This window comes from Xiphophorus hellerii, chromosome 12, assembly GCF_003331165.1.
Source record: "Xiphophorus hellerii strain 12219 chromosome 12, Xiphophorus_hellerii-4.1, whole genome shotgun sequence".
Lineage (NCBI taxonomy): Eukaryota > Metazoa > Chordata > Actinopteri > Cyprinodontiformes > Poeciliidae > Xiphophorus > Xiphophorus hellerii.
The window spans coordinates 32,936,841-32,957,401 of NC_045683.1; positions in this window are offsets into that span (position 1 = coordinate 32,936,841).

A 20,561-nucleotide genomic window follows, 5' to 3' on the forward strand; every position below is an offset into this window, starting at 1 on the left:
GTTACAACATGCAAAAATAGAGCACTTACGCATCATGTATTTTAGGATGCTGCTTAAGTTGTTGATCCTTACAATATTTTATATGTTGTGTGCATCTTTTAACACAAAGGTCTTATTGTATCGTGTATGGAATACATTTTGGACAAGCCGACAGAGACACACAGACTAGCAACAAACCTAGCAGTATTCAGACTGAAAGAGAAAGTCAGAATATCTGAGGAAAACATGCAAGCTGCACTTAGATATCAGTAGCAAGGATTAGTGTAAACAACTTTTCCTCAGTACAGCCCAATGATCAAGTAGTATTTTAAACCTAAATCTACAGGGTGATGAATATGTTTGGGCTTAACTGCAAATTCAGTTAAATTCCATTCAGTTTATTTACCGAGGAATTATTTGTTTGCAAATACAGTGGATGCTCGTGTAACAGTGTGATGTTATTACACTAGATTGTAAAATGGGAAGCTATTCCGGTAAGAAATTATATGAGCACCAGCAGCGTTTATTTTGAAAAGACGACAAATCCATTGCAATAGAGCGGGTAACGTCTTGTTTGGAAAGTGTGATTTTTATTTGAATTTAGTGTATTGTGAATGTAAATGTGAATTATTATCTTTACCATTGAGTTTGTAGATTGTTGTTTTGACTGTCAGTTCTTGGTTTAAAAATACAACTTTAATGGATCATACCAATTTTTTTTTAGGTTAATAACAAGTTGTCATAATGAACACATTTTGTCTAGGTTAATGTCCAGTTGTCATAACAAAGACATTTTTGTCTAGGTTAATGACGATACATCGTCAGCACAAACAGCAATTGTTGCAAGTAAAATGGCTTAACGGATATTGGTAAAAAAATAAAATAAAATCATTAACAGGAGCACTCTTTTGCATAAAAATGTCACGATTTCGATTTGTTTCATGACTTTCCCACAAAGCAAGCCGTATTGTCTAGATGCCAAGTTTAACCATTCTTTGACATTTTTGTCTAGGTTAAAGTTGTCATAACAAAGACATTTTTAATAATGTCAACTTTGCATTAAAAGTGTCATTTACCGAAAGACACGTTATGACAACAGTCATAAATATTCATGAAGACTTATTCATGTTCATGACAGGTGTTATGTCATGTTTATGACAGTATCATGTCAGTCTTATGCACACTCCGTCAAATAGTGTTACCCAAAATTTAGTGTTTACTGCATCTTTGTGACCTCCAGGAAGCTCAGCAGATAGAAACTAATAACATCAGAACTTAGATTGTGTTCAAACTAGAATGCTCACTTTACCAAACTGTAGCAGAAATTTTACTCAAGTAAGAGTAATGACACTTCATATAGTACTGTTTGTCAACTAAAAGTAAAAACAACTGTGCAGTGAAGCTGCTCATACAAGTATTTTTTTTTCCTAAAAATTACCCAATTAAACATAACTGAGTAAAATTAATTACTACCCATGTTTGTATTTCCCCACTCGGAATTATTTAACATTTTAAATAATTCTTTAAACTTATTTTACTTATAGATCCAGTATAAACTGAGGAACAATGTAAGGAAAGAGCGAGGGAGGATTGGGGAGGAAATCCAACTTCTATGGCTTCTTTAAAACTCACCCAAAATAGTGACTCAGACCAATCACTACACCACACTTCTCCCACATATCATACTGACCAATCATGTTTTACACCTGCTCCTACCACACCCAGGAACCTCCCACTTACTGACTGCAGAGACCCACTTCACTTTTCTTGAGTGGATGTGAACAACTTTGCAAAAGGAAGGAGTTTTTTGACTTGCAAAGATTCCTACACATCTGGCTTACTTGCTCTGCTGTCTTTCCCATTTTGTTGAGTGGTGAATGTGGCGACAGGAGTCTCACCAGGGATGTTAGTGGATCCTCCTCCCACAATCTATACCCCATGGTTTCTTCTGTTCTTTTTCAGATCCACTTGTCATTGTCACATCCTCTTACAACCAGTTTTGCCATCAGTTGCATGGGGGAATTTTCTGCCATAATTTGAAAGCACACATTTTCAGTCCGAAAGCTGGATTTTATGTCTTTTGTTCTCACAACTTTTAATACTTGTTCTTACATTTTAAGTTTGGCAGCAGGACTTCATGTCTTTCTTCAATCTTCATGTCTTTCTTGTCAAAACTTGTATTTTTTCTGTTGTTTATGTAACAGAAAACATATATATCTTTAAACCTAAACAATCATGCATAGATAGATAGATAGATAGATAGATAGATAGATAGATAGATAGATAGATAGATAGATAGATAGATAGATGGATGGATGGATGGATGGATGGATGGACGGACGGACGGACGGACGGACGGATAGACTGGCCAAAAAAAAGTCGCCACCTGGATTTAACTAAGCAAATAGGTACAAGCCTCCTATTGGATAAATACTGCATAGGCGATTATCTTTCAGCTGGCAACAAGTTATTTAACCCCAGCTGATGCAATGAGTAACTCCTCATTTCTTAAACAACCATGGCAAAAGACACATCCTGTGGTCGTGGAAAAGACGTTAGTCTGTTTAAGCAGGGTCAAATCATTGGCATGCATCAAGCAGAGAAAACATCTAAGGAGATTGCAGAAACTACTAGAATTGGGTTAAGAACTGTCCAACGCATCATTAAAAACTGGAAGGATGGTGGGGAACCATCGTCTTCCAGGAAGAAATGTGGTCGGAAAAAAATCCTCAATGATCGTGATCGGCGATTACTTAACGTTTGGTCAAATCAAATCGAAGAAAAACAACAGCAGAACTCAGGAGTATGTTTAATTGTGAACGCAAAAGCATTTCCACACGCACAATGCGAAGGGAACTCAAGGGGCTGGAATTGAACAGCTGTGTAGCCGTAAGAAAACCTCTAATCAGTAAGGCTAACCAGAAAAAAAGGCTTCAGTTTGCTAGGGAGCATAAAGATTGGACTCTGGAGGAATGGAAGAGGGTCATGTGGTCTGATGAGTCCAGATTTACCCTGTTCCAGAGTGATGGGTGCATCAGGGTAAGAAGAGAGGCAGGTGAAGTGATGCACCCATCATGCCTAGTGCCTACTGTACAAGCCTGTGGGGGCAGTGCTATGATCTGGGGTTGCTGCAGTTGGTCAGGTCTAGGTTCAGCAACATTGTGTGCCCAAAGAATGAGGTCAGCTGACTACCTGAATATACTGAATGACCAGGTTATTCCATCAATGGATTTTGTCTTCCCAAATGGAACGAAGATGACAATGCCAGGATTCATCGGGCTCACATTGTGAAAGAGTGGTTCAGGGAGCATGAGACATCTTTTTCACACATGGATTGGCCACCACAGAGTCCAGACCTTAACCCCATTGAGAATCTTTGGGATGTGCTGGAGAAGGCTTTGCGCAGTGGTCAGACTCTCCCATCATCAATACAAGATCTTGGTGAAAGATTAATGCAACACTGGATGGAAATAAATCTTGTGACACTGCAGAAGCTTATTGAAACAATGCCACAGCAAATGCGGGCTGTAATGAAAGCTAAAGGCAGTCTAACAAAATATTAGAGAGTGTGACCATTTTTTGGTGGCGACTTTTTTTTTGGCCAGGCAGTGCAGACAGACAGACAGACAGAGACAGACACACAGACTGACAGACAGATAGATGTGACTAAGTTGTAGCACGATTGGTTCTGTGGATCCATTTTCTTTCGTTGGGTGAACAAACTCCTGTCTAAGATCAGTAGCTGTTAGCGATCAGGATCACACTGCTGGCAGATATTTAGTGTAACACGCCAGTGGGCGGGACAGTTTGCAACAATTGAGTAGCCAGTCTCACAGGTACACCCAGTAGGCAGGAGAGAGAAGGAGCTTGAGTATTGATCTTTTTACATGAAAATTGTTCAATATCAATACCAGCGTTATCAATAAAATCGATAATGTCGCGTGAACAGAAAATGATTCGTAAGCAAGCAGAGATTTGATTCAAGCAGAGACAACTTTTGAGCTCAAGGAGAACGGTTTGAGAAAGTACAGTGAATATTTGAAATAGAGCACAAGTTTTGAGCACAAGCACTGCAAGTTTTAAGAAGAAAGACATGAAGTCATGCTTTCAAACCGAAAATGTAAGCACAAGTATTAAAGGTTTTGATAACAAAAGACATGAAATCTTGCTTTCAGACTGAAAATGTGTGCTCTCGAATTAAGGCAGAAAAATGTCCCCATATAATTAGTCTCTTCACTATGTGAGTTGTGCATCTTCAGTTTTAAAACAGATTCATTACTTCATTTTCACTCTTAGCAACACACTTCTTCCGTGTCTAGATCCACACACAGGTGTGCCTGCAGCTGTCCAGCTGTATGCACTGTGCGTACCTTGAGATTTTCCTTCAAGTAAAAAAAGAAGAGAATAGCTTTTGGATTTTTTTATAACCCGCTTAACAAAATTGTGGAGAAAAAAAAGCAATATTTTGTGTCAAAATATCTTCACCATAGTGCACTGTGGGGGTGGGCAATGCACGGCCTAAGCCTAAATGTTATTGACGGGTAACCTGGTTGGACGACCATATCCTCCACGTTCTTCCTGAGCGTCAAAGACTGTGGGTTTAACAGTTAAATCTAGTTGAAACATTTGCCAAAAGAGTTGAAATTAATCAAACACACATTGCTTCACCTTCTCCTTCTCTGAACGTCTCAGACACACCACCTGAATCTGGGAATCTCCATCCTCTTTTCCCATCTTTATTATTTAGCATAAAAATTAAAAATAAAAAAAGTCAGCTGTTTTAGTGGGCCATACACATTACATGTGTTGGAGATATGGATATGCTCTTGCAGGTATGGTGCAGTGATAGTGTTGTGCATAACCTCTGATAATATCCTGCAGGCGCTCCTGCTCACACACTACAATTTAAAACATGTGAAGTCTGTTTTTTTATACACCTCAATTGTTTGAAATCTAATTGTTGAAATTATTCAGTTGTATCAATTGTCTGTTCTCAGACCTGAAAGTTAATCTTTATTGCCGGGGGACTATGGCAAATAACTGCACAAACTGTATTCAAATTACAGCCATTAAGTTGCATAGTGTGGACAAGCTCGTATAAATGCTTATGGTGCAAAATACTTGATATCTATCAATATTCCTCTCAAATATATTTGAAGTAGCAGAAAATAGTCAACGCAATCTATTGTCTGTGACTTCTCTGAATTTACTTGTCATTCTTTCAGCCTGAAACAATGATGGTACCAATATTTCCATTTCAGCACACTAAATGATGGAAATAGGCTGTATAAAATGCAAACATGAACATATATAACAAGTATTGACCTAAGAACCTGCAGAACTGTAGATGTAGTTCAGACAATCAAACTAATTTGAACATGGTGAACAAAGGTCATTTTGAATTTGGATTAGGACTGTATAAATCAGTGGTGTGTCAGAAAATGATGGATACAAAAGCTTGATTTTTCCACAGTAAATTAGACTACATCTAACAACACTGGCTCCAGTCTTATTGCCTGGAGGACGTATTAGTTGGCAAACTGTGAATATAACAACTTCAAAAAGCACTGTGTTAAACTGTGCTAAAATTGTTGACACTAAAGATATTAGACTTTGCTACAAACAGCAAAAAAAGTAGCAGAGCTAACATAGACATTAGCTCTTGCTAACAGAGAATATGAGAAGAAAAGAGTATCAAACTACCAGACATATAAAACATAATCTGAAATTATTTATAATTACTCGATGTCTCATTATAATCGGAAAGCAAAGCATGCAGGTTTAACTTGTACTTACGACTGAGGACAGACCACCCGGACACTCCGTCTTGCTTCTTGGTTTGCCTATTTTTCCAGCCAGCAAACCATTCCGCCACCCAGTGGTCATTTTGTAAACCATGTAATATCATCTGTACCGCTCAAAAATGCCCATTATGTTTATAAACAATTTTGTAGTATTATAAAGTACTGCAATATTCGAGTCGAGCAAATCTCAATTTCGTTGTAATCTGTTGATGACAATGACAAATAAATCTTATCTTATCTAATATTCAGTTTTCCAATGAAATAAAATAATAAATAATGCCACTAAGGCACAAGCACAGTGACAAACGTTGAGAGGATGAAAACACTAGACTCCGAGCAAAAATCGGAGTCCAGCTTTTCACCATCATTTAAACTCACCACTTGCGCATTTCAAGCTGTCTGAAGCTTGAAATGAGTCTCAAAATTCCTCGTGCACCTGATCTGTGCATAAATACAGTTTTGTGTGTGTGTATCAGGCAACTCGTGCGTACTTATTTAAGATTTGTAGGCGTAGGAGAAGGTATGAATTCGTAATTATCAGATTTGTGAGGTAGAAGTTAAAACATTTGTGTGTAGAATTTTAATGTTTGTAAAAATGGTAATTTTATGTGTGTGTGCACTTTTATTTTGTATTTGTCATTTCTTCATATTTGTGTATGCATTTGACCACATATTTACAAGTACCCGGAGTTACGCACAAATTTTCTTTTTACTGTTTACTAAACATGTTTCACAGATACAACTATCCAATGTTACACACAAAGATGCTTACACAGATTAAAAATCCAGTATGGCAAAAATAGTCTCAATAGTATTTTGAGACTATTTTTACTCTGTAGCCAATTGTCATGGCATACTTAGCAGAACAACATTTTTTTTGCACGGGAGCTTGTTAGACCAATTCAGAAAAAAACGTGAATCTATAAATGTCCAGCACAGTGTCAACACGGGTTTGCTAAAGCTAACACTCGCGTGTCTCATGCTAACATTCAAATTCGACATTTTATTGTATTTATCCTGGGATAAAATGTCCCAAGCATATCTCAGTCATGTTAATAATCATGTTCATTACTTAACGGCTTTCTGCTTAGCCCTGAACTAACCTGTTTTAACGGGAGAAATGAATGAACAACTCTAGACGATGTTGCGCTGGTAGCTCTCATCTGAATGAAGGGGAGCTTTTTCGACACAAAAATGTAGCACCGTCAGTCCCATAATGTCCCACTTCTGCCATCTACTGGCGCATTTGTATTGAAGATAAACAAAACATTTATGAACCAATCAGAATATTACCACAATTCATTACATGTGAAATTACCCACAGTATGCTTTTCCATCCTTGACTATGAAAACAGTCAATTCTAGACAGATTACTGAAATGACAAAGACATTCCAAATGTTGCTCTTCATTTTATTAAAGGCATAGTTCTAAATTTTTTAAGCAAGGATCTGTGAAGTTACCAGACATAACTATGGTATAGAGGTCATATTACTGCAGTGTCTCTCAATTGTTTTCTGTCATGCCCCCCTTAGTATCATATGTTTATTCACGTCCCCCACCTGCCCTTTAATCCCCCAAATTGAAATACTATTGTGAATCTGATAATATTTAATAAATGATCTGTACAAACCGCTGGCTCCAGCATTGTATTACATGACTATCAAAACAGCAGTTGTTTTATTATACGTTTCAAAACAATTTCCAAGTTCAGTTTATTAAGTCAGTCTGTAACATTTAATCAAGATTGCTCACTCTGAGAGAGAAAAAGTGCAAATGAATCACTGGGATGTGTGTTTTTAGGCTTAATACAAACTTTTTAAAACAGTAAATACTGGCTATTAGTCAGCTTCTTTAGCTTATTGTTTTTCACTATATACAATATATATGAAGTTTTTTTTTTACATTCATTGTGCAAAATTTACTGTTTAAAAATATAAGCCATCTTAATATAAGATGACTTATATTTCAGCTTGTCAGATAAGATGAAAAGTACATAACACTTTGCTTTAACAGTAAAAACGTAGGCTTTGTCTAGGGCTGTATCAATTCCTGAAATTATTCGAATACCTTGATTATTCAAACTCCTTGAGACAAATTATCTGTTTCGAAGCTTTGTTAAATTATGTTTCATTATTTAGTGCACTGTGTTCCGGCTGGGTGATTACTTGTGTTTTGCACAGCTTTCACTTCCACCTATGAGTTGTTGACAAATGCTACGCTTTAGCAACATAACATCCAATTTTCAAGTTTGGTCTGGGAGGATTTCATTGATCGATGATACTGTCTGGGTTTTTAGCATTTTTTAGGGGACCAACAGGCCTCCTCAAATTGGATAGCAGACGTTAATCATAAGGACTATCAGCCTTATGTGTAATCGCAAATGTTTTATATAAGTTAAGAAGATCAAGAGTCATATACTTTATAAGTCAGTATAATTAGAAAGATATAAAATATTGCTGTATGGAGAAGGTAAGGGGGTATGCATCTAACCATTAGTAACCATGGAGAAAATGCCCCACCATCATATAGCCTAACATGTACGAAAAAAACTAGTTAGCAACTCATTTTTTGTTAGTTTTTGAGTCTGCTCTGGTGTAAAGGGAAACACTGTTGATGACATAGTGATATAAATCATGTGGTGTGAATTCTGGCAAAGTCAGCAATTTGATCAACACATCAGTAGGTAGGAGGTATAGATCAGTCTCTAAGGTAGCTATTTACAACTTTTGTAAATTCCGCCATCTATGAGGTAAGGTAATGTAAGGTAAGGTAATTTTATTTATATAGCACATTCTCAGCAACAAGGCAGTTCAAAGTGCTTTACATGAATTAGAAGAAAATACAAACAAAACAAAAATCAAAAGCAACTTGGGAAAACAATTTCAATCACCCTGTTAATACTCCTGTCTCTCACTTCCGACTCTTCATGTCGCCTTGAGTGATTAAGTGACGTTGCAAAGGGTCAATACCAAGACTAAAATATTACTTAAGAGAAAGCATAATAACATCTCCATCATTTGCCCATTTTTATTTGATTTTTGTGAAAGAATGATCAGAAAATCTGATGAATGAAAATGTACCTCCCACTCCAAGTCACCATGCATTGTCATCCCTCTTAGTGATCTCAGAATTGTTGTTGACTGTGGATGCAATCAAAAATGTGTTAGTGCCTCAAATAACTAAAGCACAAGAGTTGTTGATAAAGATTGCTTTTTTGGAATAAATGGTTTCAATTAGTTTAGAAAAAATATGAAACAGTTTTTGTCATTATCATAGGTCAAGTATAATTACCTACAGAGCATCACTTGTGCCTATTCAATTCAGTGATATCAGCCTGCACTTGTATGTTGTTGATCATAACAGTGCATATGCCACATAAAAAAAATAGGTCAAAAATTTTTGTATTGTTTCATGGTTATGTAATGGAGTTTTTGTAGTTTATATCACAAAATAAACATTAATTATTTATTGCCTTTACAGAATGACAAAGAGGCATATCTCATTTAGATCTCCTTTATAAAGGTTCATGTGAGCTCATTTCTGCTCAGAAATGAACTCACATCAATTCTAGACAGATATAGCTTTGGACAAGATTTGGAAGATGCTTTCTGCAATAACAGAAGGACCTAAGCATCTTCTGGATATTGTAAATGCTTACGTTAATCAAATCCCAACAATTTATTTCACTTGTGGAACAACGTGAGAAATTATTTAATGGTTGATACAAGTGTGGAACAGTTGTACTAACTATACAGGGTGTCTGCCTCACACGCTAAAACTGCGAGCTGGTTCCACAGGAGAGGAGCCTGAGAACTAAAGGATCTGCCTCCCATTCTACCCTCCCTTTATCTCCTTTTGCTCTCCAATAGAGCAAAAGGAAGTAAAGGGAGGAGCTTACCTCCTGACAAGGTCCAGCTTGTCAGAAGGTAAGCTGCTGGTTAGCAGGTTAATGCTGGTTCCTAACAGTGCTCTGTTAGAAACAAATGGACCAATCAGATCTCTGCTGTGCAATAGAACTGATTATTAAGGGCTGTATATCTAAGAAGGAGAATCTTAAATTCTATTCTGGATTTAACTGGGAGCCATTGAAGAGAAGCTAAAATAAAAATAACAAATGCATGGACTAGTTTTTCAGCATCAGTCCTGGATAGGATATTTTTGTCAATATTTTGTAGATGACAGAAGGAAGCCCTAGAAACCAGTTTAATATGGAATTTAAACGACATGTACTGATCTAAACACCAATGGTCTTTACTTCATGATCAGAGGCTAATATAATACCATCAAGATCGCAGGATTTACTAATGAGTTGCTTTTTCAACAATTCTGGTCCAAAAACAACAACTCAAATACTGAAAACTTCTGTCTTGTCAGTATTTGAAAGAAGAAAGTTTAGCGTCTTCCAGGTTTTTATGTCTTTAGGTCATGTCTGTCATCTTCTTAATGGATTGGATTCCTAAGCATTTATGCATAGATATAAACTTTTGGTCTGTACTGTATAGCTGAGCATCACCAACATGACAGTGAAATTTTATCACTGTTGATTTTTCCAATTGGAAGCATATATACAGTATAATAAAGAGAACTGGTCCAAGCACAGAGGCCTGTGGTACTCCACAAGTAACCCTGGAGTGTGAAGAAGATTTATTGCTCACATGAACAAACTGGAATCTGTCAGATAAATAGGATTGAAACCAGTCTGTCACTGTTCTCTTGATATTTACATGTTCGAGCCATTCTAAGATAATATTGTGGGAAACTGTGTCAAAAGCAGCATTGAGATCTAGCAAAATGACCACAACTCAATTATTTGAGGAAAAAAAATATAATGTATAATTTTCAGCAGTTCTGTTTCAGTGCTATCATAAGCTTTGAAACCTTACAGAAACTCTTCAAAAGTCTCATTACTGTTTTGATGCTCACACTTAGCAACTATTTTTTCAAGGATTTTACATAGAACAGGAAGATTGGATACACATCTGTGATTTATTACAGATTATTCATTATACATATTATTCATTTGTCAGGATCTGTGTTTTCTGTGTTTATTTAGAGTTTTCTGTGTCCTTAAGTCTCTTCGTTGTCCTGTCCTCCCCTTGATTGTTCCCAGGTGTGTCTCGTTTCTGTGATTACCCTCCCGTGTATTTAACTCCACCTGTGTTCCTTGTTCCTCGTCGGGTCCTTGTCAACGTCAATGTTTAGTCCGTTTGTCGTCAGCGTGTCCATGTGCCTGCTGCTTGTTGTTTTGGACTGTGATTTTCTTAATTAAATTTCATTATTCATCATACCTGGGTCCGCTGCGTCTGCCTCACCACCAACACCGCACCGTTTCATGACAGTAGGACCCGACCAGACTGAACGGTGAGGCTCGCTTCATGATGGACCCAGCTGCATTAAGGAGGTTCCCTCCAAAAGGGCAGAGCGGATCGAGGCGGAGATCCGGCAGGGAGGAGAGGACACTGGCTGAAGCTCTCTCTGACCTGCAGCGGGAGCTTTTCCGGGGAACAAGGCTGGTGTTGGCACCCCCCGGATTCGGCCCCCGTCGATACCTCCATCCGGGAAGTCAGCGACGTGAGCCGCCGGCAGACCCGGCCCCTCGTCGTTTTCCGGAGCCGCCACCTCCGCTGCCAGTTCGGAGACAGCGACGTGAGCCGCCGGCAGACCCGGCCCCTCGTCGCTTTCCGGAGCCGCCACCTCCGCTGCCAGCTCGGAGACAGCGACGTGAGCCGCCGGCAGACCCGGCCCCTCATCGCTTTCCGGAGCCGCCACCTCTGCTGCCCGCTCGGAGACAGCGACGTGAGCCGCCGGTGCACCCGGCCCCTCGTCGCTTTCCGGAGCCGCAGCCGGTCCCGAGGCTTCGCTCCGGCTCACCTCCGCACCCGGTTCCCAGGCTTCGCCCCGGCTCTCCTCCGCAGCCGGTTCCCAGGCTTCGCCCCGGCTCTCCTCCGCAGCCGGTTCCCAGGCTTCGCCCCGGCTCTCCTCCGCAGCCGGTTCCCAGGCTTCGCCCCGGCTCTCCTCCGCAGCTGGTTCCAAGGCTTCGCTCCGGCTCACCTCCGCAGCCGGTTCCGAGGTTTCGCCCTGGACTTCCTCCAGAGACTCCCTGTGTTCCTCCAGAGACTCCCTGTGTTCCTACCGAGACCCAGACCCCCTGCGTTCCTCCTGAGACCCTGACCCTCTGCGTTCCACCTGAGACCCAGACCCCCTGCGTTCCATCTGAGACCCAGACTCTGTCCGTTCCTCCCAAGACCCAGACCCCCCGCGTTCCAACTGAGACCCCCTGTGCTCCACCAGAGACCCTGCCTCGGGGGGCTCGTCGTCGCCGTCTGTGGGCGGCCCCCGGGATTCCTCATCACCACCTCCAGCGCCGCGGACGGCTGCTGGACCGCCTCCGGGGGTCCCGCCTCCGTGGTTCCCGCCTCCAGCGCCGCGGGCGACCGCCGGACCGCCTCCGGGGTTCCCGCCTCCAGCGCTGCGGGCGACCGCCGGACCGCCTCCATGGTTCCCGCCTCCGGGGTTCCCGCCTCCGGGGTTCCCGCCTCCAGCGCCGCGGACGGCCGCCGGACCGCCTCCGGGGTTCCCTCCTCCAGCGCCGCGGACGGCCGCCGGACCGCCTCCGGGGTTCCCGCCTCCAGCGCCGCGGACGACCACCGGACCACCTCCGTGGTTCCCGCCACCGCGGACGACCGCCAGACCACCTCCGTGGTTCCCGCCTCCTTTGCCTCCGCCCACCCTGTGGGTAGTTTTTTGTTTATTTTTGGACTCTTGGCCCTTCCTGTGTTTCCGCCCACAATGGTGGGTTGTTTTTTGTTTTTTCTGGACTCTGGCCCCCCGTCCAGCGCCCCTCCACCCACCCTTGTTGTGTTTTTGTTTTGTGGGCGTCTGGTAGCCGCCCTTGAGGGGGGGGTACTGTCAGGATCTGTGTTTTCTGTGTTTATTTAGAGTTTTCTGTGTCCTTAAGTCTCTTCGTTGTCCTGTCCTCCCCTTGATTGTTCCCAGGTGTGTCTCGTTTCTGTGATTACCCTCCCGTGTATTTAACTCCACCTGTGTTCCTTGTTCCTCGTCGGGTCCTTGTCAACGTCAATGTTTAGTCCGTTTGTCGTCAGTGTGTCCATGTGCCTGCTGCTCGTTGTTTTGGACTGTGATTTTCTTAATTAAATTTCATTATTCATCATACCTGGGTCCGCTGCGTCTGCCTCACCACCAACACCGCACCGTTTCATGACATCATTATGTATTTTCCAGGCCCATAGTAGCACAATCAAGTCACTGTTACCTTCAGTTGTTATAAAAATACTACATAATTCAAAAATGACATCAAACAAAATCGACTTCCTTGATCCCCTTTATGTAATCTTGATTGAAAGAAAGTATCTGAAGTAAAGTTTACAGCTACCTTAAAAGCGTATGATACATGCCCATTTACTAATGAAAGAAAAATCATATTTAAAATTTTCCATTCATTCATGGAAAATTTTAATTCATCTCGGGATCTTGTTAACGAATGAGGGAAAAAGGGAGCGGGAGATCGACAGACGGATTGGCGCAGCGTCTGCAGTGAAGCAGGTGCTGTACTGGTCCGTCGTGGTGAAGAGAGAGCTGAGTCAAAAAGCAAACCTCTCAATTTATCGGTTCATCTACGTTCCTACCCTCATCTATGGTCATAAACTTTGGGTCATGACCGAAAGAACGAGGTGACGGATACAAGCGGCCAAAATCGGTATTCGCCATAGGGTGTCTGGGCTCTCCCTTAGGGATAGGGTGAGAAGCTCAGTCATCCGGGAGGGACTCAGAGTAGAGCCGCTGCTCCTTCATGTCAAGAGGAGCCAGTTGAGGTGGCTCAGGCATCTGGTTAGGATGCCTCCTGGACGCCTCCCTTGTGAGGTGTTCCGAGCACATCCCACCAGGAGGAGGCCTTGGGGAAGACCGAGGAGGGACATTTCTCAGCTGGCCTAGGAACTCCTTGGGATTCTCCTGGAGGAGCTGGAACAAGTGGCCGGGGAGGGAAGTCTGGGAATCCCTTCTTAAGCTGCTACCCCCGCGACCCGACCCTGGATAAGCGGAAGATGGATGGACGGACGGACGGACGGACGGAGGGACGGACGGACGGACGGACGGACGGACCTTAAAACACACATTTGGTTAGGATTGTGTCCAACATAAAAGTTGATGGTTTGGAAGAAGCTAATATTTTTGATAACTCATCTGACTCCAAACAGACTAAACTCATATCAGGTTCTATGTTGCATTAAGTGTTGCATAACTTAATGAGGTTCACACTACCTGAATGTTACATATGTTATAATAACTTCTATTTTGGCTGAAGTCGAGTCATTCCTGGTAATACACTTCTGGACTCCAGGCTTCATTCCCTCTCACACTTTTAATTTTCTCTGCCTACTGACTAAAACTGGTGAATACCGATGCAGATTTTATCTGACTAAAAATCAGAACTTAAACTGAGCAGTAAATCATGCTATGTGTCCACAGCTTTAAATAACACAGGATCCAAAGTGAAATGAAGATGGTTCAATGCTCTGAATTTGAAATTGAGGAACAGAAGTTCAAAACCTTATAAGTTGTTTGTAATTTCACAGTGTTATAGCAACAAGCTGTATATGTATTGCTATTCTAGATGTTAAAGTTATTTGTTCAATATTTGGAAAATACAGTATTTAAAAACATACATTTTACTTGTGTTATGTCCTGGCTTCTGAGTTGTTTTTGAGATTTGATTATTCCATGTTCCTTCGTCTCTTTCTTTGATTAGAACAGTCTTGTTTCTGTTTTATTTAGGTTAGTCCTTCTTAGTTTTTCTACTCATGTTTATTTATTGTCTCATGTTGTGCTTTATTACTCTAGTTTTATTATTTTTCAGATATCTAGTTATTTTGTTAGACTCATTTCCTCATCCCCAGTGTGTCTCTTCCTCTTTCTTTCTCCCTCCACACCTGCAACCCGTTGGCACATCACCTCAGCATTCATATGTAAGCACCTCATTTTCTGTCATTCCTTGCTGGTTGCTCCTGTTATACTCTGTTATTTTCTCTGTTTCTTACCCGTGTTCCCTGCTGGCTTTTTCACTGGATTTATGGTTTTTGTTCTGCTCTGACTCCCTTTGATTTTCGTAAATTTGTCCATCAATTTTTCATGAAATATTTTTCATTTACTCAATGTCTCTGCATTTGGGTCCATCATCAAAACACACATCATGACACTTTGAACTTTTACAAAGAATGTTCTAAAACCCAGCTCCAGCAAAAGTTTGAAATACTTCAGAAGTCAAATTTAATCAAATACATATATATATTTTCTTCCTGTGGACTAAAATATATTTTGCTAAGTTATTTTACTTAAACTGGTGAAATGAGTGGTGTGACTGGTCAGTGTGCAATTGATTAATGTATATTCATTTATTCATTTGTCATTAAGCAGCTCAGCATCGTAGTCGGTTGAGCTGGTAAATTAATAATGAACACCGGACTTTACATGCAGACTTTTAGTTTTCAGTATTTCATTTCAACAACTGAACATCTGGGCATTGTCTCTGAAGTGCATGTATCAGCATGTGTCAGAGTGCACCGAGAGCCTGCTCTCCAAAACAGATAGGAACCACTTAGTAACTTCTAGGACCTCCTTCTTCGATAAATGGTGTCGCTGTGTTTAGGGATTCTGATACAACACAAAGAGATTATAGCAAGGTCTGTTATCATCTGCTTGTCAGCAGCTAAATGACATGAGCTGTTAACTTTCTATTTTAAGTTGCTTGATTGGGTGTTCTCATCAAAAGAAAAAAACTGAAAAACACAAGAGATTTTGTCATTTCTTTTGTTCTCCAGGGGCAAATCCTCTCCTTTTCTCTGCATTTGTCTTTTCAAGAGGGAAACTGAGCTCAGCTTTCATGGCAATCATGAGAGCCTATCTCCTATTCAGCAGCTAAACAGTGCTCAGACATCTATGCAAGAGATGACAGCTCTCCTCTATTTGCAGATCAAGAACATCACATTAATTGTACAGAGGCTCACTAAAAGCTAACAGATTACAGACCCTTTTATACATTTTACCAGTAAACAGTGAATGCCTTGATGACATCTAAAATGATGCACAGGTCTCAGTTTCTACCTCAACATATCCAGTCTGCTATGAATGCATATGTCACTGGACAATGTCACAATGCTTTTTTTCTTTCAGCACTGTCTTGTTTTAGAGAACAGTTTTAAAAAGGGAATGAGAGAGCAACATGTGAGATGGAAATTTGCACAATCCACTCTTTTCTGGACTGTCAAATTTAAAAAGATATTGATGTATTAACACCACAGCAAGTATATTTAAACGTGCAATCACTAAGGCATCTATAAAAATAGCTCAATATCCCATAACATAACAACCATTCCAGTGGTTGTTTTGTCATCTTAATGTTATGTCCTGGGTTGTTTTGAGTTGTTTGGAGGTTTGATTTATTAATTCTAGTTTCCTTATTATTCTGTGTTCCTTTGTCTCTTTCTTTGATTAGATCAGCTTTGTTTCTGTTCTTACTTTAGTTGAGCTCTTTCTTAATAACTCCAGATTTTCTTGTGTCTAGTTAATCTTCGTAACTAGTTTAACTATGTTCCTTATCGCTACTCATTCTTTTGTGTTAGATTTATTTCCTAGTCCCCTGTGTACTTTTCCCCAAACCCTGTGCCACTTTCTCTGTCTCTTCTCAGCCTGCCGTCTGCTCTCTCCCCTCATGTCTGCAGTCAGTTAGCCATTCAGCCCATGTCCATTGTTCCACATTCACTCTCCCAGTATTTAAACACTTCGGCTCCTCTCACTCTTTGCTGGTTATTCCTGTTAAATCTAGTTTAGGTCAGTGTTATAACATGTGAATCTGACAACGGATTCATTCATTTTACTCTTTTTTGTTCCACATCTTATTGATATTTATACATAGCAAACATGACAACTGATCAAGATTTAATATAAGAACATTTTGTGGTATCTGGGAAGTATGTGGATAAAATGTTGACTACAAAGTGCAAATGACTTACTAATAACTTGGAAGGTACAAAACTTATATTGTCTTTAGTTTTGCTTATGGTTAACTTCAGTGTTGTATAGTAATGAAGTAAAACCACTTCACTACTTTACTTAAGTATATTTTGGAGTACTTCATACTTTCCTCGAGTATGAACATTTTGGATGACTTTCACTTTTACTTCACTACATTTCCGAACTTAATTGCATACTTTTACTCCGATACATTTTCAATGTGTGGTTTAGTTACTCGTTACAAAAAAGCGAGCGAGAGAGAGAAACGCAAGTGTTTTGACCCCACCTACTGATTGACTGCAACAGTCGGTAGCCTGCTTGCCTGGGCTGGTTCATCACCACCAATAGGATACACCTGTTTCGCTTCTCCCATTAAACACAAAGCAAGTCTCGCAATCAGCAGCAGCCACATGGAGGAGGAGACGGAGACCACAACGACTGCTGGTGGCTCCAGGGGGACCACCAGCTGGTGATGAGAGCCCATGGCCTTATTTAAACACAATATACTCTTTCGTGGGTGTTAAAGATTTGTCGTAGCGCATGCAGTGTATGTTATTCCTGCCCGAAGATGTGGAAATTCTATCTTACAAAAACTCCCCGTCCAACTTGAAGAAACACATCGAGGTAACATCTTATGAAATGGTTATAATCCTCCTGTGTCAGTAACTATGGCTTGGTCACTAGGCACTATTGAGAAATCTTGAGCACAACGTTACCTGTATAAATGAACTTTGTTTGGCATTGTTTCAGTTCCACACGTGGTGTATTTAGCTTAGGCCTAATGTTGACTGTAGCAGGCTACCTAGACTCCTCTGTTCAAGGGGGGACGGAAGCCATAGCGATAGCAATTTAGACTAAATTGGAAAGGCATGCAAGTTCAAAACCATTAACATGTGCTACTCTTTAAAACTGGAACAATCTATTAGCGGGTTTAATTTTGCCTGCACTTGGTTGTGTACATTATTTTAAGTGTATTTGACAAGTTTACCAAAATATAAAAAATGTCATTCAAACTGCATTTGCCTTGTTTTACTTATACTTTTCATTACATTACTTGAGTACATCCATTTTTACAGCAATTTCCATACTTAAGTACAAGACGTTTCAGATACTTTAAGACTTTAACTCAAGTAGCATTTCAGTCAGTGACTTGGACTTTTACCAAAGTCATATTTTGGAGAGGTACTATTAAGGAAGAATAATTTATAAAAATTAACTTTGGAAAATAGTTTGGCTCTCTCTTCCTCTAGATCCCAGGTACTCTCAGCGGGCGACGTGCAGCCACAAGGAAACAACAATGCGTGTTGACGTCACAGAATTACAGCGTTTAATCCCATACAAAGCAACGCATGAATTAACAACAAAACTGCAGAGGAACAGAGATATACATTCATTACCTTGGACAGAAAAAAATAGAGAAAGAAAAACAAAGAAAAGGCAAAGACGCGTCTTTGGAGAGAGCTGATGCAAAAAAAGCAAAATAGTGGCAGCTGTCTGAATTATTACTCCTGTGCACGAACTCTTATACTGAAGGTGTGTCTTTCCTTTTTAATATATTCAATTAAGGCGTACCTCTGGTTGACCAACTGGAAGCTACCTTGGACCCTCAGAGAAACTTAGAACTCCCCCTAATTTACGCCAAAGATCAAAGGCCATTTGCTCTCTGTTTCAACAAAAGAGCCAACAGCTGCGTCCTGGCCTCCTGGATTCTACTGTCATTTGGGTAAAGAAAAACATGAGATAAGATTTCACAGATACCTGTGAAATCCGGAGTCTCTCCCGTTATCTCTCCTTACATAAATTCTCAGGAGAAACTTAAATCCAGTAATTTTGGTTCAAGGAAAGGTTATCTTCACAAAACCCCATTTAGCATAAATCCTGAGCAATTTTCTAATACTAAACAAAACATTTTCATTCAAACAATTTCCATTTGATTCTGATATAGTCACAGATAGTACGATTTTCAAATACATTCATCATTTACTAGATTAGTAGTTCTAAAATTAGATAATACAATCTTCATTAAAAAACATGCTATTAATACTTAGAAAAATGTCTTAGAAATTAAATGTTAGTTGTTTCAACATTCTATGTTGTATTCAGTTTTACACCATCCCAGATGTTGGTTCTGGAAGACTTTTGATCTTCTGTGAACCAAACAGATTTCTCTCCTCCAGGCTCAAGTGATACTGCCTTGCAGGAGATGCTAATTTTATGGCCTCCTGTTCTCTGACAACACAGCAGGAGCCCCATTTAGAGATCCCCTTTGATCTGCATTTGGTTACTGTACTTTTTGAATACTTGCCCATCAATAGTTTAGTTTTAAATCCTTAACACAAACCTGTTCAAAATTAAGAAATTTCTTCAAAATAAGAATGTTCAATATACCTTTTACACATGCCGTAAGATTAACTGTATTAAGCACTAAAAATAATCATTTTTCCTCAACAGTACCTATACTTTTACTTGACTCTGAGATTTCAGTACTTTATACAACACTGGTTAACTTCATGTTTTAGTTGTGATGCTTTTGTTTTGAAGGGACAATTTCTTGTTTAACTGTTAGCGCAAAAGCAGCTTCCTAGATAGAGACAAAAGGTGCATATATAATGTAAATGTGTACTTGTTTTAAATAGTGTGATTTAAACTGGGCATTTGTTTAATTATATGCCAAAATAAAGTTAATTTACATTTTAAATGTCATTTTAAGTTAAGTTAAAATTAATCAGTAAAGTATGCTACAACTAGTATGGCTTAACTTAATCACAATACATTTTTCTTTATCTGTCTTTTTTCTGACAGAGTTCGTATGGATCATTTTAAAATTAATAATGGCATTTTCAAATATTGTATTATATAATGTTATTATAATAGTACATGCAGAGTGATTAAAAAAAGACCAAAACAGACAAATAAGAAAACACAATCACGGACAATCATGTTTCTGATCGACGCGAGTGCTGACTGAACAAATGATGCTCTAGGCTTACTAAGCATGGCTATTAGCCTGGTTACTGCTTTTGTGAAACCAAATTGAGGCTTAATTGGGCAAGGATATCTGGAAAATCCTGACTTAATCTGCTTTCCTAGTTTTGTGAAACAACCCTCTGGTGTGGTTTGCTTTCACGTTGTCAAACAATTCAAACCATTTGAGAAACCTGTTTCCCCCTCACTTTTGGTGGCACTGCACCAGGAACCACTGGGGAAACAACACAAAAAAGTCAGAAGAAGATGAGCACAACTTCCTTCTTCAAACAAAAATAGTGACATCAGATTTTAGTGGTTGTTGGATTTCTCTCGTCTTTGGCAAACGACCACAAGTCATTTCCCCTGTTAGTGCCAGACTTGCATGTTTGTTGTGGTTACATTTACCCAGAATGCTTTGCACTATAGTTAGCTTCCTGCTTTTGGAGTATTTGCCAGTCCAGTTGGCCTTCACATATGCATTCGAACCACAGTAAAGTTCACTTCAACTGAACTGAGATCTAGGTTTTTAGACGGAACAGAGTTTGCTTTTTTTGGTCCAAATCAGAGTTTTATTTTTCATTCACATCTTCACAAATGAACCAGGCAGTCTAGACAAATGAACAAGAGTTTGATTAAAATGGACTAAACTGGGCTGGTGTGAATCCCCCCTAAAAACAGTTTTGGCCTGACCTATACTCGAACTAGAAACACATTTGTTATTAAACTAGCTGTCCAGCCTTTGTAATATTTTTGAAGTTAGAGAGTTGAACTATTCAATTAGC